This window comes from Helicoverpa zea, chromosome 17, assembly GCF_022581195.2.
Source record: "Helicoverpa zea isolate HzStark_Cry1AcR chromosome 17, ilHelZeax1.1, whole genome shotgun sequence".
Classification (NCBI taxonomy): Eukaryota; Metazoa; Arthropoda; class Insecta; order Lepidoptera; family Noctuidae; genus Helicoverpa; species Helicoverpa zea.
In genome coordinates this window covers 11,796,568-11,821,190 of record NC_061468.1, presented here as the reverse complement: position 1 = coordinate 11,821,190, position 24,623 = coordinate 11,796,568, and the positions used below count along the sequence as shown (strand labels likewise).

Below are 24,623 nucleotides of genomic sequence, written 5' to 3'. Positions count from 1 at the left end.
GGAAATCAATTGAGACATTATAAGAATGCGCGATAAAATATTTTCTCGAGTGATTTAAATCGGAATTTGAAAATAAGGTCTTTCATTTCAGTGTGGTGATTTGTAGTGTTTTTAAAGTAATTTAAAAAGATTTATGTGGGCCCAAGTAATGATCAAATTGCTCGCGTCCTTTATTAGGCATGTGGATATTAATGGGTTCTGTTTGTACTTAAACATTAATGGTACATTTACAAATTGAAACATCGGTCATTGAGCTCCCAGTTCAGGAAGCAAATAGGTAATTGTAATCCAATCGATTGATCGAACCGATTATTGCATCCTATTTTTTTACGGTCGATATAACTCTATTAATTGCACAAGCTCTGAATGTAGGTTTAAATATTAATACCTTGAGATTTAAACAATTACATATCTTTTTTAGTACAGTAGCTCACCACTCGCATAACTGCCCGTTTAACCCTTCAAGAAGCATTAATTCAGGTCCTAGAGCAATAAAATAGAGCACATCACATAAAAACCAGCAGAACTGAGATTAACCTTGTAAGCAACAATGTAAACACTCATTAAGGGCTCTTATATCTGATTTATTAACTAAAAGGACTCTACATATAATTACAGAATTCTTGTCAGTATTTAAGTCATCAGATTCACAGTGACATGGGACTGGCCATCATACCTTCGGAGTGGGGTGGAGTAAGAAGGGCGTAAGTGCGGGTAGTTTCTGCGAAGTCATTGATAAGTGATGAATGTGGCCGGTGCGCCTGCGTCGCTTTTGATGAGCGCTTTGAACTTTGTAGTGTAGGAGATCGTGGAGTGCATGTTGGAATTTAAACAAACCAACTTGGGCTGGTGGATCGGTAAATAGGTAACATGTTTAATTCAGATATAATTTTGAATGTTTCTGTCTATGTAGTTTTGATTAAACATGAAAAATTCAGACCCAGTTTAGCGATACACTTGTGTTATTAAAGACACGATATTTTTTGTAACATGCTATTTGTTTAAACAGCTTTTGTACTTTAGACGTTTATTTAGCGGAAGACACATCCAAGGCACTTTAATTTTCTTAAGTCCGAAGATGCAGCAAAATCAGTGCATAGCTCTTGCACTAGAACAAAATCCGCAACGATTGCATGCACATCCGTCGATTAACCAGCGGTAATTATAACAACGATTAGCATTGCTGAGCTGGCGCATCCAGGGGTCCAGTAATTGCTGCTCAACACCGACACTCACAAAGCTAACTTTGTAATTAGCACCAAATTTATTGCTTCCGACGAGAATTTGTACATTTTCTTATATTATTTGGACCGTGTTTCGGATGGCTGTCATTTGAACCTATTTGGCAGTCGTTACGGCTAGTCAGAAGCCAGCAAGTCTGATAACCAGTCTTACCTACGGGTATTGGATTGCCCGGGTAGCTGGGTTGAGGAAGTCAGATAGGCAGTCGCTCCTTGTAAAATACTGGTTCTCAGCTGCATTCGGTTACACTGGAAGTCCATCCCAACATAGTTGGGAAAAGACTCGGGAGGTGATTATTTGCACTTTGAAATGTTAATTTGAAGTAGTGAGAAAAATGTAATATTGTGTTAGTGTAACAAAGTTGTTGAATGTTAGTGTAAAGTGCAGTTTTATGAAGGGCGGTTTTAACGCGAGGAATGAGCGAGTGTATATAAGTTTAGTGTTCATTGAAATGGTTTGCTACTTAGTAGTTTTATTATGTGACAGCTTAATATGCGTTCTTTTATTTTGTACGTTACCTGAATGCTTTATTTCATTTTGTTTAAAGTGCAAGTGACTGTACTATTATAACTACAGCATCAATGTTTGAAAACAACCTTTTTCGTCAAAATATTTTGTCTGTACTCGTAAAGTTTACTACTATATAGGATATTTTGATAATGCCTAACTATTAACCTAAATGTTTAATTATGATAAAGTGTGAGTGCAATAAATATCTCCCACTAAGTAGTTCAGTGGGTCGTCAAAAGTTTTTGCGTTCAGGCAATAAATTACAATGTGTTGGAATGTTGACCGCTTACACTATGTAGGCAGATGTTTCAAAATTCGGTATTTAATTAGCATTTAATGGTGTTATGAGAATTTTACGTGTTGCAATTTGTAGGCTGTGGAATGATAATCTTTGGAATTATATTTGGTGCTTCTGAATGCCCTTTTAATTTTTTGCCTTGACATAGGTATTATAAAGCAAAAACGAACTCTGTTGTGATAAAGACATTGGTTGGATATTTAATTTAGTACTGATTGGGTACCTCTTGCTTAAACTAACTACCTAAATATATAAATATAAGAAAACCGCAATTCAAACATAATTTGACCTCTCTTCCATAAAAGTACTTCAGTCAAAATTAATAGAACTAACTTTATACCCATTAAGTTGGAGTATCCCAGTAACCTAAACAAATACGCGAGAAGGAGGCAAGACGCGGGGCAATAATCTTCGGTGTTGTGGCAATCAATCAGCTGGGCTAAGACAGGGCTATTGGATTCCTATTATTGCCCCGACAGCCCCGGGGACGGAAGGCTCGGGATATTTGAGATAAGTTCTCGAAAGACGCAAGTGGTTAGTATTCTGCAGTTATAGGCTAGAATGTTAATTTGTAGCATGTGATTTTTTAAATGATTACAGCGTAGATATATATTTTCGCTGCAAAAAGTACCCAAGTCTTCTTGATGTCAATGAATAATGCTAATCCAGGAGTATAATGACATAAAATAACTGTTTTATGATGGTCACGTACAATTGCGCTAATTCATTTCATCGTTTAATTTAAGAACATTATTCTTAACACACATAGAATTTATATGATGCTTTATCTATGATTAAACAGCAGTAATCAGGTATTGTTGCTTTTCATACTTACATCAGTATTTTCACGTGCTTGTCGGCGTGTTGTGACGTTCTGCCGCAAAAAGGTTTTAGTAAATCTAGGTTTTATGAATTACCTATATCACAAATCCATAACATTGACATCGCTCCTCTCTTCTTCTCCTACAATGTTAATTTGCTTAATAAAACTTTTACGTGCTTCTGAAGCTACATATGTCTAGTGTTCAATAACCTCTTGTTTACTCCACAAAACAACTACGAATGTGCAAAGAACAGTCTCCTGCACCAGTTCCCACGGCGTCAGCACATTACGGTCAGCGCCCATAACTCATGCCATTACAATTCACCATGAAATTGTTGCTTTTGGAGCACCGGTGCCTACAGGGATTATGGCAATATTACATTTTGAGGACCAAAGAACAAAAGCTGATGTCTGTATGTCCCTTGAGGCCTTAAAAGTCTGGATACTGACTTACATAAATAATTATAATTTTTTGACCTGATAAAAAATATGGTAATTCGCTGAAACTGTAAAAGTACACAAAATATGTAACTCTGTCTGCCATATCTTTCAATTTATAGCGTGATGCCATAGTGACGTCATAGATGACGCAATGTGGGGAAGGCTCTTTGGAATTATCTGACCTATTTCGCAACTCTTCACAGCGACCGTGTGGCCTAATGGATAAGGCGTCGGACTTCGGATCCGAAGATTGCAGGTTCGAGTCCTGTCACGGTCGAATAAAAATTTTGTTATGTTTTTATTTTCCTGCAAGTTTATGCGGTATTTTTACGTAGAGTTGTTAGTTTTATTTTAATGCAATCTTAATTAGCAGGTCATGTGATATTTAATATTTTACGAGGAATATGTAGATTTTGTATGAATTCTTGTTAAGTGCCGTCATATATTTTAATATTAATTGATTGTTTGTATTTAATTACCATGACCTTTTTTTTTGTCTGTCTATAGTAAATACTGGGCACAATTAGGAGGTATTTATGTATATCTTATAGATATGACGTCACGTCACATGGTCACCAAATTGTGGTTAACCATACTGAACAAATATAATGATTAGCGACATTGTTTAAAAGACTAGCAGTTAATGTAAGAGGAAAGAGCAGAATTTAATCGTAGAACACTTCAAAAATTTTACCTGACCCCAAATAAAACAATGGCTATTGACTAGATTATCTACCTCATCAGTATCTCCACAATTTTAACACTAAAACCATTAACCTAGCTTTCGTTAAAGGTATCCGAATCACTCGCCGCTATCCCAATGATTTCTAAATTAGTCCTTTTGTTTTGTAGAGAGCATTTTTATGCAAATTCACCGCACTAGATTGAAAACCAGCTGCGGGCTGAAATATAACCGCTAATTTTGCATAGAAATTAAAAATGTATGTACTGTTTTAATTTAATTATTTTTCCGCGGTTAATTAAAAGTGATGGTTATGGATTATTTTTGCGGTTTTTGTGGCACGTTTGAAATTATGTTTCATGGTGTTTGTTTAGTTAGGTAATTGATACTAATATTTTAGGATCATGGGATGTTTTTTGGAAATAATGTTTTTGTCTTTGTTGTCTGAAAAATTGGTTCCGTTTTTATTTATTAAAAAAATATATTATATGTATTTATTTTTCCAACGTTGCGTTAAATAAACCTAGTGCGTATTCCCAGACATTAGTTGTAAGATAGGGTTGCCAGACACTAAATAAAAAACTTTAAACTTCCATCTTAATTTGTCGGGCCATTGGCCTAAAAGCCGGACCGACGAACACACCCACAGACATGTTCTATTGTTTATATGCAGAATTGTAAGTATCAATAGCATTGTATTATTGGTGCAAAAGGAACAAAAAAATGATGATGATGATGATGATGTCCTCCTAGCCGATTATCGGCTACGGCGGCTGTTCTCATGTAAGGAGATTACCCAACTACGCAGGACATATTATAATGCACGAGCATTTGCGCAGACACAAGTGCACTCACTATTCCTTAACTCTCATAGTCCGATGGGACGGTAATCCGACACGACCGGAGAGAGATCAGGCGCAGGACCGACATTTACGTGCTCTCCGATGCACGGGTGTATCAATCACCAGCTTCCAGGCTCCGGGCTGCTTTGTGAAAGTCTTCTAAAACCCACAAAGCGATTTCGGCCCGACTCGGGAATCGAACCCGAGACCTCGTGCTCAGCAGCCGCACTTGCGACAGCTAGACCAACGAGGCAGTTAACAAAAAAATATAGAGATAATAAAGCACTATTTCTTTGTATGCTTTTTTGTGCTAAGTATAATATGACCACTGACCGTGCAATGTATTGAGCAAGGTCATAGTCAGACTATTATGCTGTACGGGAAAACCAGTTTTATTGAATATAATTACTTGTCTATCGATTATCGATTACCTATTTTTAGATAGGTAAAATACCTATATCTTAATGTTCTATATGTAACTAGGTTCTTGAGTTGACAGATTAGACTTTCCCTCGGATTACTATGCATTAGCCAAGATGACTCTCAGGCAGCTCACTAGCCAAGCCAGCTGGTCTAGTTTCACACCCATACCATACCCGCTTGCAGCTCCTTATTTCTATTTACTCAAACCTTCTAGAAAGGTCTACCGTCCCTAGCCTAAACAGTGGAACTCCATAGGCATCCTAGGCTAGCATTAATTGATCACCACTAGTTCCGCAAAGCTAAGGTACCGGTATCTCCAGGGTCACATGTGGGGTCAATGACATCGGCTTCAGGACTTTTTGGTCCTTTTTGGGACATTGTTTAGTCTAGACGCTGTGGTCATCTTTTTGGCCTCTTGCTTTGTCGCCGACTTTTGTTTTTGTGCTTAATATTAATGAGGACTTTTTGAAGTGATCTCGTCTGACTGGTCCTTTTTTATTTTTTATTCTTTTGTACCGATATGTTTAAATGTAAGTATCCTGTATAGGTATACCTACATACATATACAAAACGTTTTCTAATAAAACTGAAGTACTTACGAAGTAAATAAGTAACTTTTTGGGTTGACTCAAAAACTACATTCCTATTCACACCAAACATCATTAAACCTTCTTGAAAATGTTCAATTTATTTTATAGTCTTACCACCGCAATGATGTTAGCATGACATGGCCAAAACATCTGGTGTGTCAATCCCGTGAAGTTGGGAATGTAAGTGGAGGCAAGTAATCCGCATAGCGTTGACCCGCCGATAAATTACCATGCATAATGTATGCAAGACCTTACCAGCCCTTAGGATTGTACAGATGTGGGAGGAAATGGAGGAGGTAATTTTGATGTTAAGTACTGGTTTTATTGTATTTTTATTTGTTTTTTGAAAGATTACTAAACATTTTCATGGCGTATAGTGATATACGTAAGTAATGTAAGTATATAAAATATAAGTATGTCTTCTAAGTTTTCATTTATAGATATAAATAAATAGGTAGGTACATGTACATACTAGTAATTTCATCTTGATAAGTGTCCAGAATAAATCAACGCTTTCTAAGCACAGTGAAATGAAATGAAATGAAATGAAATCGTTTATTTTGCAAGTTGGACATAAAATCACTTTTACACGTCATTTTTAAGAACGCTGAGGTCGGCATTTCCTAATGACTGATCCCTGAGAAGAAATGCCGAAACAAACTCAAGGGTCATAGTCTCTTTTAAAGTCCAAACATGTTATAAATCAAATAATCCTAGGTGTGAGTGTCACCATGTACGCTGTCTGGAATGGCCTTTTGAGGAAAGAGCCACATCAGGCTGGAGCTGACCAGTCCCAACAGACGGCACGCATGTATCAGTCGTCGTGTAGCTCAACCATATCTTAGGGAGCTCAACGACCTGTCACACGACGATACCAGATCTGCAGAACATTTGCGTAGGCCATTCAAAAATACTCAAACCCGCCAGACAGTATTTATGTTATAAGAATATATAATGTTGCTCGCATACACGATACTCACATTCACAATAATAATAAATAATAAAAAAAAATACAATTATAATATTTAAATGTCAAAAAAAAATGTCATTAATAAAATGTTATCTGATGATAATAATATTTAAATGTCAAAAGAACAATACACAGGCATTTGAAAAGATATCACTCACTAAGCGAGCAGCTCATTCCCAAGCTTCTTTATCATTTAAATAATCAGATATTTTGTAATATCCTTTTTTCAAAAGTTTGGATTTTATATGATTTTTAAATTTCTTAATAGGTAAATCACGAACCGCTTTGGGAAGTTTATTGTAAAAGCGTATACATTGACCCATGAACGAGTTGCTTACTCTGTGGAGGCGAGTAGCATGTACAGCAAGATTATGTTTATTCCTAGTATTTATGCTATGAACATCAGACATTTGAACAAAGTTAGAAATGTTTTTACGAACGTACATTAAATTTTCAAAAATATATTGAGAGGCAACAGTCAGAATATTTATTTCTTTGAATTTCTCTCTGAGAGAAACTTTTGGACCCAGATTATAAATGGCTCGAACAGCTCTTTTCTGTAAAATAAATATAGTCTCAACATCTGCACAGTTTCCCCAAAGGAGTATCCCATACGTCATTGAACTATGAAAGTAACTAAAATAAACTATTCTGGCTGTGTCCACATCGGTGATTAGTCGGATCTTTTTAATAGCATAGGCGGCTGAACTAAGCCTTCCTGACAGTTTAACAATATATGGGCCCCATTGGAGTTTGGAATCAACGGTCAAACCAAGAAATACCGTTGACTCAACAGGCTTCAACTCTACTCCATTTAGTTGTACTTTGGTTGGTAACTGCCTTACGTTTGGCGTTGAGAATTTAATTAACTTCGTTTTAGATTCATTTAAAAGAAGATTATTGACATTAAACCAATGAACAACCTTAGAGAGTGCATTGTTAACTTCGTCAAAATTGTCGAGTTGGCGCTTGATTTTAAAAACGAGTGAAGTATCATCGGCAAACAACACAATCTTGTGATTATCCCTTATGTGATAAGGAAGGTCATTAATATAAATAAGGAACAAAAAAGGGCCTAGAATTGAACCCTGTGGAACCCCCATGGTGACCGTGGATCCAGAAGACCTCTTACCGTTGACATCCACCCTCTGAATTCTATTATGCAAATAAGAAGTCAGAAGGTCAAGAGCCTTATTTTTAATACCATAGTGGTGAAGTTTCCTGATGAGTATATCATGGTGCACGCAATCAAAAGCCTTGGACAAGTCGCAGAAAATACCGAGCGCATCCTGCGAATCCTCCCAGGCCTCGAATATATTTTTAAGCAATTCCACGCCCGCATCCGTAGTAGAACGACCCTTGGTAAATCCAAATTGTCTTGTGTGCAACAAGTTGTTTTTATTAAAATGACTCAACAATTGACGTAATATTAACTTCTCAAAAATTTTACTCAAAGTGGGTAAAATTGAAATTGGCCGAAAATTTGATGGATCGGTTGTACTACCAGATTTAAACAATGGGATTACTTTACTAAGTTTCATCAAGTCAGGAAAAACACCAGACGCAATACAAGAGTTGAACACAGTTGCTAAATAAGGTGAAATTATTTCAATTATCGATGAGATTATCTGAACTGACAATCCCCAAAGGTCAGCAGTCTTTTTTACATCGAGATTTTTATATGCTAGAATAATATCCTTAGAGCTAACAACTGCGAATTCAAAACTTTTGTCACATTCCGCAACACAATTTTTTAATATTGTAAAAGCCGAACTGGAAGAAGACATCAGAGTTCTGGTTGTTAAAATAGGGATATTGGTGAAAAATTTTTCAAACTCAGATGCTACCTCCGAGTCTGACTTAACGTGTTAAATTAGGTGTTTATTTTAATGAACGAATTTAGAATGGTTAGAAGACATCAACTGCGCTGTATGCTTAGCTGAGGTACGAAAATTGCCAGCTCCAAAGTTACCTATCCCGGAGTCCATCATAAAATATTCGTGTTCCGTGTGTCCAGGAGCGCGGCGCAAACACTTGACGGCTCACAAAAAGGCGACAACACCACTACATACACATCATTATTATACATACATATATATCATACACTTACCTTTCAATGTGTGTGTGTGTACCAGTGTGTGCGTCATTAAACAATTGCTTGTTTTCTTCGCGCTTTCAGTTGTTTTTCAGTAGTGAACTGTTGATCGTCAATAATCCTCGGGAAAAGGTAGATTGACGTATATTTTTGGACACACCTTTTATGTTAAGCCAATGCTGTTTATCAGTAATTTGTTTACTTGTTGGTTTAGACTGATGGACTAGCATCCTGACTATAATGGAAAGGTGTTATGTGATGAGGCATACCTACTGAAACTTCTCAAGTACCTCTCTTAATTGATGCTCACAATGCTTATGACTAGAAAGTATACAGTAGAGTCACAAAGACTCCTGAATATACATAAGGAAGTTAATTTAGGATTGGCTCCTAAAAGATTTTTATGAATTTGTTCCATCGCACTATAGGTACACTATATGAACCTACATATAAGACGATACAGTCGTAACAGCCTATGTAAATCTTTTACGACTTTTACAACTATCATAACAAATTACAACAATAAACTGCCATCTGTATTGGGATTCTATAAAACTCGATCAACAACTCGCATTTCACTTCGATTCGTAATGTCATTTCATACTTTAGGGGAGGTAGGGGAGCGATGGGCACTTTTTCACATTTATTGCATAAAAAATCAGATTTTACAGATAATCAACTTTTATTGCCATTTCTTATGTTTGGCTAGATAAAATCAAAGAGCTATCCTAAAAATTACAATCAGTTTCAACATTACGAAATATTTAAACGGTTTAAATAAAACCGTCGACACGTCAAAATTTTGTTTAGTCTGACATGCTTTAGTTGGTACTTACGTAGTGTTTAAAGTTACTTTTTGCTTTTTATAGGGTTTATCGTTTATAACATTTTGTCATAATAATTGCGTACTTTTTTGGGTCGGGGGTTTTTTTTAATTTATAATTTTATTTTATTTCATGGTTTTTTAAAGGAGCTCCTTAATGTTTCCTTCTTTTTATGATGGGTTCGCTAATGCGATCTCAGCCAAAGGAAGCTGTTTAACAATCCTCATGACAAACTGGCTCTGGGAGAATTGCACAGATTGAGAAACAATAAAGATGGACCTTTGTTGATCCAGGGTTATATATCATTCTAGGGTTTCATCCGCCACATCCCATTTCCAGAATTAGGTTCTCGTCAATTAGAAACATGAAGAAAACTAGTCAAGACAAATTAAACGAGCCCAAACTCGATGGGTTTACTAAAAGGCAGTTCAGGGTTACCTATCTTCGTGTCCTAACAGCAGACCAGCTCAGTGGTTCCAGAAGACATTAGTATTTCAAATTTTAGATCCCACATATGCTTGCAAGTAAACTGAGCGTGTAACATTCCTATCACACCTAACAAACGAGCTGATGACCTTGATATACAACACCCCGTCGTTTTTGCGTCGGGGGTTAAAAAGAATGGTTTGCGACGGGAAATTCCTAAAGATTTAATATAACGAGCAATACAAGAGGTATCAAAAGGTTAAAAAATAAAATTAACAGCTGATAAATATGGAGTCCCTAGATCAAGTTGGCAACGGTACCTGAAACAAGATTCTATAAAGGATTTTTAGCGCAGATTTATAACCTCACAAATTTTCACTGAAGAAGAAGAACAAAAATTTACAAATTATACATTACATGGTATGTCCAAGCCTCCCTACCATAGGGAGCATTGGACACTTTTGACTTAGTTTATAAAAAAAAAATCGGTAAAAAAACTTAAGTAAAACGGTTTTATCTTATGTGCACTGAAAACTAGAAAATAAAAAATAGTTACTTACCTGTCAACCTACGTAGGTGGTTAGTCCCGGTCATATTAGACTAAAATAAAAACGTGGGGCCCATAAACTATTGCTGTAGTACCTCTTCTAGAGGTATAATAGGTGTGGATTGCATCGACTTACTATAATCGTAACTGGAGATTTTGACAATCAATCATTAATAATAGAAAATACACATACCTTTCATTAGTTTTCTCTTTATAACGATCCGAAACCGCAACAAAATATTTAAGTACTTTTACGAGTGTTTGTTCTTGACAACTCACAGAAATGACAGATAGTCTATGGATGAACACCGTTACCAGTCGGTAACGTAAACTACCCAATAAAAAAAAAACTATGATCAAATCAGAATAAAAGGACCCCCCCCCCCCTTTAATCTGATTTGATCATGTCTCCCAACTGCCCATCTCTCCCCTACCTCCCCTATAGATAGACAGATTTTGGCAGATCTGTCAAAATCTCGACTTTAATTTAGTTCAACTTGTCAACACGCTCGATAGTGAAGCGCTAGTGTAGTTTGACAATGTCAATCACGAAACTTTAAGGTAGAATTCCGTGGGTCGCGATTGTCGCAGCCGCGCGCGACAAAAGTCAACCTATGAAAATGTATGGCACCGCTGTCGAGGGCCGCGACAGTCGCGCGCGGACGACGAATTTCGTGAGCCGCTGGCGGCCGTACGCTTCTCAACATGGTCTAGCGCTTAATAACATCTATAGAATTTTAGTAAAACCAGAATTAAATTGTTGACAATGCCACGAGCAGCTTACGAAATTCGTCGGCCGCGCGCGACTGTCACGGGCCTCGGCAACGGTGCCATACATTTTCATAGGTTGACTATTGTCGCGTCCACGGAATTCTACCTTTAGATCGAAGTCGAAGTGAGAGTGATGTCGAAGTGAGTTATGATATTTTATAGAATCGACATGCTGGTACACCATGTGACACTCCACATTTGAGAACAATAATCACCATCTAAACTCAGACTAACAATGCTCAATACAGCCACAAACTTTAATTTTCTTTTAGCACCACTAAATCAAATTTAATAACGCACTAAAAATAAAATTTCGCTCATAAAGTGTCATTTTTTAGTAACACTAAAAGGTGTCGCAAACTGCTTTGTATCTTAGTCGACACGTAATCAACGATAATATTATTACACCACTATAAATAACTATCATAATTACAAGATTACTATCCATCGATTGTTTTCTTAAAGTGATCTTAATCTACATCGGTACATACCACGCAATGGTTATCGAACTGACATACACATCAGTTGTCATTTGCTTGTTGGTAGCGGCATGCCGTGTACAGTCGTCGACATAAGTACGTGGGTATAATCGCACCAATAACTCACTGGTGACAATGCTACTAGTGATTTCGAGATGTCACATATGGTGGTTAGGTTGGTACCACACCGGGAGTGCACTCAAGATGGGGTACATTTTATGTGGTACTTGATATAATTATGCTGTAACTTTTTCAGTGGCTGTATCGACAGACATACGAGTTTATTCATTATTAATTGATTCATTGATAAAAAGACACTGTTGTTACCGCCATTGAGTACCGACAATGCTTCTGTACTAATTATACCTCTAAAATTGACGTAATTATTTGCTCTGCTGGCGCTAATTATTCATCTATAGTTGACGTTTATTCAGATATTTTTTTTATATTTTCTTTTACACATCATATACATGTACATCGGTCAACAGTAATAGAGAAACTGTACAATTTTTACATTACAGCTCAGGTTTCAATCTACCTAACCAATCCTATCCATGTATCTCTACACCAGATATCATGGTATTTTTCCTTTTTTTCATACTCAAACTAGACGCATCTCCCACTGTGTCCCGGCCGACACGTCACGTCTCCGCGACGTAATGTATCGCGACACGACAAACAAGCAATAACAGCGACTAATTGTCGCAGTGGCGCGCGACTGCCGCCGAGTCGCTGCCGACTGTACGTGCGGATGGATTGATGTATGCGATTGTACGCTTGAGGTGAGGGCATAGAATTAGGCGTTGAGGAATAATTTGGGATTTCGTAAGTTTTAAGAAAGTAGATATGCCCCGAGAGAAAAAAAAAACACTATCAAAATAATTTACAAGAAATTGATAGCTTTTTGAATAAGAAAAGTAAACAGCATACGAACAGTTACAATTTAATAGTATGTTATAATTTATAACCACACTATGTAGCGGAATTTTTAAGCGCTGCAAAGAGTCCCACTTATTATTATTATTTAACTGGTAACATTTGTTTTAATTTCAGAAAACTGCTGTTTTCTACAACATTAAATAACACTTCAGAATAATATATTGCCTTTTCAGTTCTAAAAAACCTTTTGAAAGCACATTGTAACTGTAAATATGTATTTTGCAACATTTATCTAGATTTATGACTGTTAAATCGCTGAAACTTCACAAATGTTTTGTGAAACTGGTAAAGTTAAAGGTGAAATTAAAAATTACAATCAACGTCACTACCACTACATATACCTATGAATTAACAGTTCAGGTAACTTAATTAGTTGCGACCACACCTTGAGGTCTCTTTACCAATCACCCCAAACAGGACTTGTAGTTCTGAAAAGTGACCACTTTCCTGTAAAAAAATATTTTGTATTCCAGCTGGTATTATCAAAACAAACAATATCTACGCATGTGTAATATTTATATTACACTTTTACTGAACACACGTGACAAGGCAATAAATCCCTTGGTTTAATAATTAATACCATGATAGCATGGCAGCCATATGGTACGCTAATGTACTGACGTATTGTTTCTTGAGCGCTTCGGCGTTGCGTGTAACGGAATTTGTGTGAACCGCGTAAATTGGAATTGATTTGGGGCAAGATACTGATGATGTAGCAGTTTTGGTACTAGTTGCGTCTCTTCGCGTCTCGCGGTTTCATCTGTGTCCCGGGGGAAGTAATTACTGTAGAGTATGTAAATTGGGGCATAGCATTGTAATGAATTTTTCAAATGAATTCTTAATGAACTGAAATAATTTTTGAAACGTTCCGGAAAAACATAGATACACACATAGTAATAGTGCTTGTATCAGAGCATGGTATAATTTATAAGGTACAGTTTGACAGCCTCGGTTCGAGCCGACCTGAATTCTAAGAAAACCTTACTACTAACTAGTTTAGAAGGAAGCTTGACGTCACCAAAAAACATGCAGGTACCTAACACATACGATTGTCAATATTCGGTTTCTTAAAAACAGATATAAGTACATATTTATTAACTACCTTCATCAGTCTTGTGTACCCAACAGAGGCTTATGAAGCATACTTATGTGAAGTTATACACAAGTGGTATCAAGCCTAAACTGATAGCTCATAAATTGAGCACAAGTAACCATGAACTACAAACTACTTGTGTAATTGCATCTTCCAACAGTGTTAGCATTCCGGCGACACGTTGCCATAACATGCACACTTAGCAGTACACAGTACACAAGTACACAGTGTACTGTAGAACATATGTTGTGTGAGCCGACATCTGGAGACGAGTGGCCCTCGGGCGCAGTACAGCTGGTCAGAGAACCAAGTGCGCTATGTGTTCCGTAATATTGTAGGTTAAGTCAACGTTTGCTGTGTTTGAACTCTGTATTACGTAACATACTGAATTACTGACAATTTAATGGTAAAAGTTATCACCTGGTGAAAATAATGTTACAAAGCATTATGGAAGATGTGTTGCGCGGACTCCAAATGGAAAATTATGGAGAATCCAAGAGACTGGATAAATAGCACCACAGTTTTGCTTCAGTGGCAGCGTTTCATGTGAATTAAATCTATATCTGTCTTTAATTACTTGACCAAGACTACGCCACAAAAATATTGTCAATTATTTTTAGAGAATTATCAAAATATTGCATAGAATCTAACTTTATTATCGACATCTACTTTCATAGATGCAGTAGCGTACTTCACAATCACACCACGTCTCGCTAGACCAGCTCGCGTGACTAGTGACCACACCTCACTCCGCTCATGTTCTGAGCATATAATTTTTTCTGCAATAAATTGATATCGGGTAAGTTGAGTACCGATAACATGAGCGTGGGGTGAATAACAATAATTTTAACGTGTCATGTGGTACTTAGATGCAGATGCATTTGTTTAGCTTTTTCACATAATTATATTTAGTCTTAATGTATGAGAAAAATATTTGTAGTCACTCCTATTTTGTCTATCTGTGGCAATTAACCCATAAAGCAAACGGTACTTCTATTGTCAATTAGCCGTATTTACAATAGTTATTAAGGCTCTCAGAATTGAATCGTTTAAGTCGCTTATTTCCAAAACCAATATTAAAAAAAATCCCTTATTATTTTTTTCGTTCTCCAAAATGAGTATTTCTATCGGTACGGGGTTATTACAGCAGTAAACTAAATACAAGGGTTGCTAATAGCTTCATAATTCGCGGCGGGCACTTCTCCGCTTTATATCGGCTTGTCACGTGACGCACCTAATGGCTGCTAAGCTTAATTGGCCCAAACTTGTTATTACGTCGTGTGTTTGTGTGCCCAAGGGCCTTAGACCTGGGAAACTAGAAAAAATGGGAAAGAATACCCGGGTGTATTTTTTGAAAATACATTAATATTGAACACTTAAATCAAGGACATAATATACGGCTCAGTTAAAGCTACATTGAAGCTAGCTTGAGTATAACTCAACACATTTGAGAAGCAACTTAAATATTAGGCGACTATAGACCATGAAATAAAGACCCGTCCATTTTTCGTTCATTCAAAAGATTCTTTTGACGTCGATCCTCAAGCATAAAGCTGTAGAATGCAAGGATCACGTATTCCAAGATTTTAGTGGCACATTCCCATTTTATACCCACGACTATCCGACGAGGATGTGTTACCGTGACGTGTCAGCTAAACGAGCACTCTCTATGATTTATCACGAACATTCAGGAACCTGTACCACCTGATTCTGACCGAGGTACATGTACACTTTGTACCAGCCTTTGATAGTTCTGCTCTGAATATACCAATTTCCAGAGAATTTCAATAGAGGCTTTGCTTCGCTTCCAGGTATTCGTCTCTATGGCTGCAAAGGGAAAGCTTTGCAGTTTCTACGAAATGGACGCTTAGATTTGGTTTTTGATACAATACGGTTGTTGTTAGCCGTTTGTGTAGATAGTTCAGCTAAAAGATCTTTCGATTAATCCTAAAATTTAAGTTATTTTACGCAACGTGTCATATTGTGCTTAGTGGAAATGTATAGGTAGTGTACCTACCTTAATAATTTGTTCTTATTTCCGTGGACTACTACACATGATCTCATCTGCTTGTAGCCCATAATAAAGAGTGTGTTAAGTATTGATTTGTTTTCGATTGCCCTCCAGCGAATATAAAGTACTTAAATAAAAAATACAAAAATATTTTGCTAGACAACTGTTTAGCTTCATCTTGGCTCATCAGAATGTTCATAGAAATCAGTTTTTCACTAATGAAGGGTAAACAGTTGAGCTGCAGTGGAAGTGCTACGTGAGAGATAACGAGCGGCTTCAAATGAGCTCGGCTACCCGCGTGTGCAGAAGTGGTGTACTGTAGCTGCTGCCAATGTCTCTTCAGGGAGACATTATACACTCGCCTTGGGTGGGGCCTCACTGAAAGTAAGCGAGATGCTTTTGCCGGATTATTATGAAGTTTCAACCGTTTAATTGATAGCCTAGTATTCAATCTAACATCAAAGATGCAGAAATAACCTGAAAATATAACAAATACTCTACAGCTAAACTTTAGTTGATTCGTTTTAGTCTTTTAAGGGGATAACAGAATTGTAAATAGTATCACGCTATTTAGATCACACACAGAATAGCGATTTTTATGAAATGAAACTCTATCTCACAATACATTGTGAGATAGAGTACCTAAGTGCCTCTAATATCTAAATACCATCCTTTTATCAGAGCTTCAAAACATCTAATAAAATTCCTGGGAACATTTTACCCCTAATTTATGAATCCTTCCCGTTGCCAGTGGCACCATGTCCCTACCTCGAATACTTTACAACAAGCCCACTCGAGCGGCGAGGATCACCGGAGACAACGCTATTGGCTTCAGCTGAATTAATTTTATCGGCGCCACCGTTACTGCTCGTTCCTATGCAACTAATTCCTTATATACTCATGAAATTTACGATGAATTTCATGTTAAAAATTACTTATACCTCTTAGGATTTAGGTAACATTGACTTTTGACTATGAACACGAGGTAATTAGTTCGAGAAGTTCAAACCTTTTCTGAAATTCGTGGAATCTAGAGCGACGAAAATCATTACAGATAAATTGGCTGATAACAAAGAAATACCTGGAATGTACCTAATCGTCTCCTCATAAATGCCTCGTACTCTCACTAAGAAATGTCTTAGCAATAGGTAATAAATTCTCAATGTATCGAAAATAATATTTCTCAGAAATATTCCATCGGCGAATATTCACATCGCAACAGTTTAGGCTTCCACCGGCCCTCGGGGAACACAAGTCCAAAGTTAGATAAGAAAATGGCTTCCACGAGTTAACATTTGTTCAATTTCCATCTTCATTACTAAAGTATCACGTACAAACTACCCTACTTTTGTGGCACGAAAAAAGTGTCAAAACTCCATTCGTCAGGTCAAAGTTAATATCCCCCAGGGGACAGAAAGAAATACAAGACGAGGATCGTAATAAGTGAGCCAAGTTCTCTCGGAAAAATTGAAATTAATAATTCAAATATGGACGGGGCGACTTCATATCGCGGTAATTGGGATATTAAAATATACATATTAAGTTGTGGCGAGACGATGCCGGCTTTATGAGCTCCTACAATGGGTATTTGAGTGCTATGTAGTAGTCAGTTTCTTGTAATTTTCTTCTGAATTTAATAATAAAGTAGTCAGTTCAATTTCAGATGCCTGTCTCAAAACGTTGAGGCTAGATAAGTAACGGTGCAGAAGCTGAATTAAAACACGAACGAGTAAAACATATAGCAAGTTCAAAAACTGATAGATAAACTCAATGCAGGTAGATACTTCAAAGTGTAAATAGAACGCATACACTAATACGTTCTCACTACACAGCACTACATAGCAAATTCACAATATCTTGTTCACGTCCAATATTTCAGTTCAATTTTAGGGCATGAAGATAGACAATTTGCTCACCGGCCGGGCGAGCGTATGCATAGAAAATAATCCATAGCTGGCTTAGCTTGGGGTCTGTTGTCCAGCGCCCGAAGCTAGCCTTCAATGTATTGTGTAGCTTTGACGTTTCAACGTTGTGGTGAGCGCGGTCGGCCTGGACTTGTGCTCCGATGTTCCTATTGTTTTGCTTATACGCTCCGGCTTTTGTATAAGATGTTGGCCAGTCAGATATTGTTGATGTTCTTCTGAATACTGTTCAAAATATTCTGTAAATAAACTATGTGGATACATAATTTTGGATTTGCAAATGTTTAAAAAAATGTCCAGAATATGAGAGATGAGAGCCCGTGCTTTCAGTTCTTGATTAAAAAAACCACAGAAGCTAGTGGTTTTCGTGAACAATGCAACTTTACATTTAAAGCTTCTTATTTGCACACACATACCCTATATTTCCAACAAATCTGCATATAGCCAATAACATCTTGGTGTAGGGGTCGTCTAAAGCCAAATCAATTATATTGTTACGTTGTAACATTCCAAATTTGCTTTCATCGAGGAGTCTGTATCCTGGCAACCCCCTCACATAAATTACCGAGATAGCATAGAGAGAGGGTCATGATGATTATTTTCGTTCTAGCCATGCTCTAGCTAGGTATTAGAAATGGAGCTAGTTTGATACGCTTCTACACTAAAACTGCAGCGCCAATAGAGATGGAGTTTGGCATGGAGGTTGATGGTATCCATGAGACGGAGACCGGTTATTATTTATCTGGGTGCAGGACGTTGTTTTCTCGTGATACAGGTGTATAGTAAGGTCTTTTTAGTCCTCACAATCATTATTTCGAGGCTACGGTAAAAGGATTTTGTGTCAATGTATTCCTGACATTACGGCGGACAATGTGGTAGGTAAATCGTTTCTATTAAGCTTCCGAAGTGATTAAATTGACGTTTTGATGACATGGACGGTTACAGAGATAAATGAGTAGACTTTACTTCACAAACTTAACCCCTAGTCTAAGACTAGGAAAATATCTTCACAAAACTCGTCGACGCGGTCACTTTGAAACAGCTATGTCTATGAAACTTTGTCGCCACCATAATGAAGCCAGACTGGAACCATTAAACAAACCTTTTTAAAATTTAACCGCCTCACCAAACAAATTGACAAAAGATAGTCAAGACAAAAGATAAAGTTATTCATCAGCAATTTATTACAGCTACAAACTTTGTCAATTAAAACGACTGGAGTTTGAAGAAAAAGGTTATAATTACGTTTGTTAATGACTGCCGGCTCTGAAGGCGACACGTCGGGCGACGGACAACTAACTTGGTAATGTATAAGCAACTCCTTGAAGAGCCATGAAGTATTCAAATTGACGTAACTTCTGTCATTTTGTGTTAAAGGGGTAGTTCTTACCCAGGCTTGTTGCTTTAGAGTCATATTTTTTATTTTGGAGTGTTGAAGTGTATGCATATTTTTATATTAGAGTAAAAACGAGAGCAATTTGTATTGTGATTCAATCAAAAGAATAATAACATAAGAACGAAATCGTCAACTACATACTACACTAATCAATTTCACCAGCAATTTCACTTGTAAAAATTCTTCAAAGAAATGATTCTAATGAATGTCTTTAATGACTAAGATAAAGCGAATTAGATATACGAACGTAATTAGCCGCTATTCTGAACTAAACTGTAATTCTAAATAACGTCAAATATTTTCTGATAAAGAGCACCATTCATAGTCTTTCAGTCGTTTGAGAAAATCTCGTGAATATAAAGAAAAGCCGGTCATTGACCTTGATGGCTCACATGATGAATACTCTCAATTTATCTTTAGAAGGTTACCAGCTATTCTGATATATCTTTTTATTTCTTTTATGAGCTCATTCTTTATAAGGTTCTCGCTTTAGGCTTTATTATCTCCAGGCATTGAAATCTTCGTTGTTTTAAAAATTGTTTCAGCCAACAAATTTGGCTTTTTAAAAGGTATGAATACTTACACTGCGTAATTTCTTAGTATTAAAACTGTAATAAAAATATATCAGATAAAAAAAATTCTAAGCGGCCCAACAAATAAATGTGTAAACAAATCCTAAATGTAGTTGAACAAATAAAAAGCTCATAAAACAACAGATAAGGCCTGTAAATAATAATCCGTAAATCACGGTAATCTCCGAACATAAAGCACTTAGCGGATTTGCGGATAAAACGGCGATTATTGTCCGAAACTAGTTTAACACCCTATTCCACCTGAGTGTTGGACACTCACACTATCATCTTTATCTCTGTGGTTTATTGCCAAAAATGTTACCCTTATGCCAGGTCATCGGAGTACCCTACGTGGAAGGACATATTTGGGTATAATATATGTACTTACCTACGTTTGTAAAAGGGGTAATAAGGGATGGCAGCATATTATATTCGTTTACTTTTCTTGTCCATAATAACATTTCTACATACATACATTTTATTATTTTTTACAATTTTCAATGTAAAAAATATAGTTTGAAATAATTGAATTCAGTTTTACAAAATTATATTATTCCTTTGAGCTGTTTCCCCATGAAAATCGCCAATCTCCGTAATAGCAAACAAACACCAAAAAAAAGGGGAGCAAGATAATTTGTTGAAAAGCAAACAGACAAACAAAATTTGGTTTGTTCAATAAATATTGGAGCGCAATTAAGTTGATACCGATACGGCATCAGTCATGAATCTGCGCCTAGGTCATTAGGCAAAGGAAAACAGCCATTAGGCGGTACGCATAGAGTTGATTAATTGTCGTAGGCCAGAGGCCGGCGGGCCGGGCTATAAATAAAAATAAAATACGGCCTTAAGTCGATACGGGGTAGGTATCGGGACCAGCTCGCAGAGATAACTGCGGACGAAAATTGAAATGGCTATTTTTTCTTTGGTTACTGTAATAAGTGTTTTGTTTGAAGGTAGAATTGTTAATTATGTAGGTATGTAGTGATCAGAGTAATAAATTGTTAAGTTAAAGTGAGATGACAGTCGAGTTAAAAAGATAGTACCTAAGTTCATGGATACGGCTGAAGCTACTTCCAAAAGAGGTTCTTAATTTGGCTGTTTTCGTATATAGTTATAACTATTTGGTATAAATCCACGTTAAACTGACAATACATACGCAATTTTCAACTTTCTGAACGAATTATGGTAATATTCGGACGCCAAACGACGAATGTACTAGGTACTTATACACAGAAACATGTCTGGAACTATTAGCATTATTTAAATGTGGAACTCTATCGAAGTTGAGCGTTCCGAGTTTGAAAGTGAACGCGCCTAATCTTACGAACTGTAGTCTGACTAACTTGTGGAAGGTTCTGGAATATAGCCGGCTAGTCACGCAGACCTCACATATTGCTGGAAATTCATGTTCAATACTAGCTAATATTTAGCACTCATTGTTGGTTATAGCTTGTTTGTAAACTTTAGATATTTATGGGGATGGTTACGTGGCTCAATAAGTAAGTAAATAATTCTAATTCAATTAATAAAGCAGTAGTTGTATAAAGCTACTGAAATAAATCTCTAAATATGTTACTCATATAATACAAATGTATCTCTAAATAAAAAGTATTTGTGCTAACAATATCTGGTGTATTCCCCGAACAAGGCTCAATAAATTATGTAAAAACTTTGCTTTACTGTGCCATGAAGGTAAACACTAATAAAAAGTGTACGGAACCAAATCGTCGTAAACTACTTTTATGTAGGGATGCGTAGTTTCAATAGTGTGGGGTCATTGAAAAAGTATTAAGCAGAAGGTTCTATATATTTTATTGCACTTCTTTTTCTACTGTACGACTGAGAATTCTCATAATATGTAGTTTTTGCTTACTTGTAAATATGAAACTGTGTCGAATTTATAAATTCAGCAGTAAATGTAGCTTTTCTATCATTTTTTGCATTAGCTGAGTTAGTCAATTTTGCTGTCCAGTTAGTTATTCGCGTTCGTAAAAGTGAATCTTCTGCTTTAAGCTTTTCAATGGCAACTACATTGTCTTACTTTTTAGATTCCATTGATCAGTCAGTGTGTATTGAGGGTAGAACCTTTTGAATTTGAAATAAACATAGTACACATAATATTAAATAGATCCTGGTACATAAAGATACATAGTATGCATATGCATCTTCTTTCTTTCTTGACTCTCTCTGAAGCTACTTACCAATAATAAAAATAAGCCCCGCAGGGCATCTGAGGCGGATGACGGGGAGTAGCGACCCCGCGGGGCTATATATCCGAGTGCTCCAGGGAGAGTATATTGTCCCCCATCTCCGGCCTGCCGGAGTGAAGCATGGCGGGGGATAGGTCCCTCTTTGCTTGCCTTCATCGGCCGGTCAGAGTGGAGTCGCTAGAGTAGGGTTAGCAGCCCGCTCGGAGGGTAGGTGCCTCGTGGTAAGTGGCGAGAGGGCCGGTGATGCTGGACCCACAGGGAGCGCGTGATCTGCGTTTAAAGTCCGCCGAGGTATCCTCACCCTTCAGCCGCTCATGTCCCTGTTGCCCTCTTGTTGCTATTCATTGACTGATTCCCGGGGGCCCAGTTAGTGAGTTGGCGAGTCTCCACCTGCCATTTTTACGTGTGCAAACATTGTTATCGGCAGGTGCCATAGTTCACATAGTTATCCCCATTCCCAGTCCATCCATCCCATCCCAATAGCCCTAGTAGTTTTATTCCATATTTAGCAATAGTTTAGCACAGAACCGGGGATTGTCCTTGGGTACGTTTCTATAGTGTATACAGGGATAATCGTCGGTTTTGTGTCACCATTTCATTAAAGTTGTCTCAAAATTGCTTCAGCGTGTTGGCTTCGGCCCCACGTTCGCCTTCCAAAAATCCGGGACTCTGTAGTCCCGAGGTCGGTTAGAGACATACAAGAGAATAAAAATAAGTATACGAATATGTATTAAACATAGTTATTATTCAATTTTATATTAGGATCTACAGGTCTGATATTCCATTCAACTTATAAAATAATGTACTACTTACCTTGTATTAGTTCTTACTTTGAAAGCCAAATAAAATGTAAAGTAACTTTCAGATTTGTTTCTTTTTTGTCAAATGATCTTTTATTACAAATATTTTGTTGATATGAATAACGACCAGTTCAAGTATTATTATGCCTGAGGAACACCACTTAAATAGCACTAGCAAAAGTTCACACTATTATTGTGAAGGCAAAATATCAGTTTCAGCAAAACGGATACAAGCAATCAGTCGGAAAATGTTAACTTGAAAATAAAATACTCAGTCTCAATATTATAACGTTTCGTTCTACACCTAGGTCAGCAGGCTTCAGGCAGAATGTGTCACGCTCACGACACCGAGCCCTACCCGCAGAACTTTCAGCAAATATGTCAGAACACTACTGAAATAACTGGAAATGTTAGGAATTTCCCAAAAAGTAGTGTGTTCAATTTAATAGCAATAAGTCAGTAGAGGCGAGTGGTGTTCGCTTGACGCAGCGATTTCACACTTTAGTGTGCAGGCCCCTTTACACCCACCGATCTTATAATATCACTCTAGAATATTTCGTAATAATCGTAATAAAGACTCAGCTTTAATAGTATTCGGAGAAGTGATCTTGTGTTTTTTGGCTATCATTACTTTCTCAGAATGTTTTAATGAACGTGTAGATATAATATTTTATTTCAGTATTTAATTTCCATTTTTTGCTCTGTTTGATTTATTTCGAAAAAAATAACAAGTTATGAGAAGATGTTAGGTATGCTATTAATATAAGCTTATTTTATGCACAGTATAAATAAGTAGGTTATTAGTGTCTGCTTAGAAGGACATGAAAAAGAAATTCCAAGTTAGATGTAGTTATGTATTAGCCAAGACATTTTTGAATTAGAGATAATGATTATGTACCTAATATTACTTTCACTTACCTAATGCATATTAAGTACATATATACAAAGTAATCTTGATACATTATTTCACACTTAAAATCGTCACGACAGCACGATTCCGACACGATCAATTAAACTGCGATTAAAAGTCGTCCCGTCTAAAAGTCTCTGTTCACGTGGAGTCAGCGTTTCTTTAACAAGTAAGTGTTTATTTTTGCCGTCGTACACCGGAGCCCACTAGTGGACTAGCGCGAGTGTGACCGGCAACCGATTTCATATCACTTTACAGCTCGGATTTCATAGCTAGACGCCTAGTGGTTATTTGACGTGGGTATTTGCTTGTTATGGGTGATATAAGTTGTTGATAGATTATTTGCACGTTGACTCTCAAGATATTAATGCTTTAAGTTATATCGTGTTCAATAACTACCTAGGTGTAATGACAATACTTGGGTATATGGAGAATATTGTAGGCAATGGTAATATGGCAGGCATCGCATGTTAGTTTTGACATCTTGTGAAATATGCAGCTCACCATTATCGGGGCTTTTGTAATAAAACTCTACAACAACAACCGGCTAGCCAAGATAACAATATAAAGTAACCAAAAGAAACATTAATTCACTGGAAAGTTGATTAACCGCAAAAATATTGGAGCCGTCCAATTTTAATTAAGTTTTCAACTGCCAAAAATAGCCGAAAGATAATTTGGTCCATCTCGAAGTATTCTTGCGAAGTGTTTAAAGTACTGCGAGTCAGTTGTGTGAGTTCCGTCCAACCGAGATATGTTCGCAGTTAAGGAAATTGATAAAGTTTGTAACGGAAACGTTGGAATTAT

At 36.9% G+C, this 24,623-nt stretch overlaps 1 non-coding gene across 1 annotated transcript; it reads left to right on the top strand.

Moving 5' to 3' along the window:
- The first annotated feature begins 3,518 nt into the window (after nt 1-3,518).
- On the top strand, nt 3,519-3,591 carry Trnar-ucg. The gene has a single exon. It is a non-coding gene; the product is annotated as a tRNA-Arg (tRNA).
- Nucleotides 3,592-24,623: the final 21,032 nt, after the last annotated feature.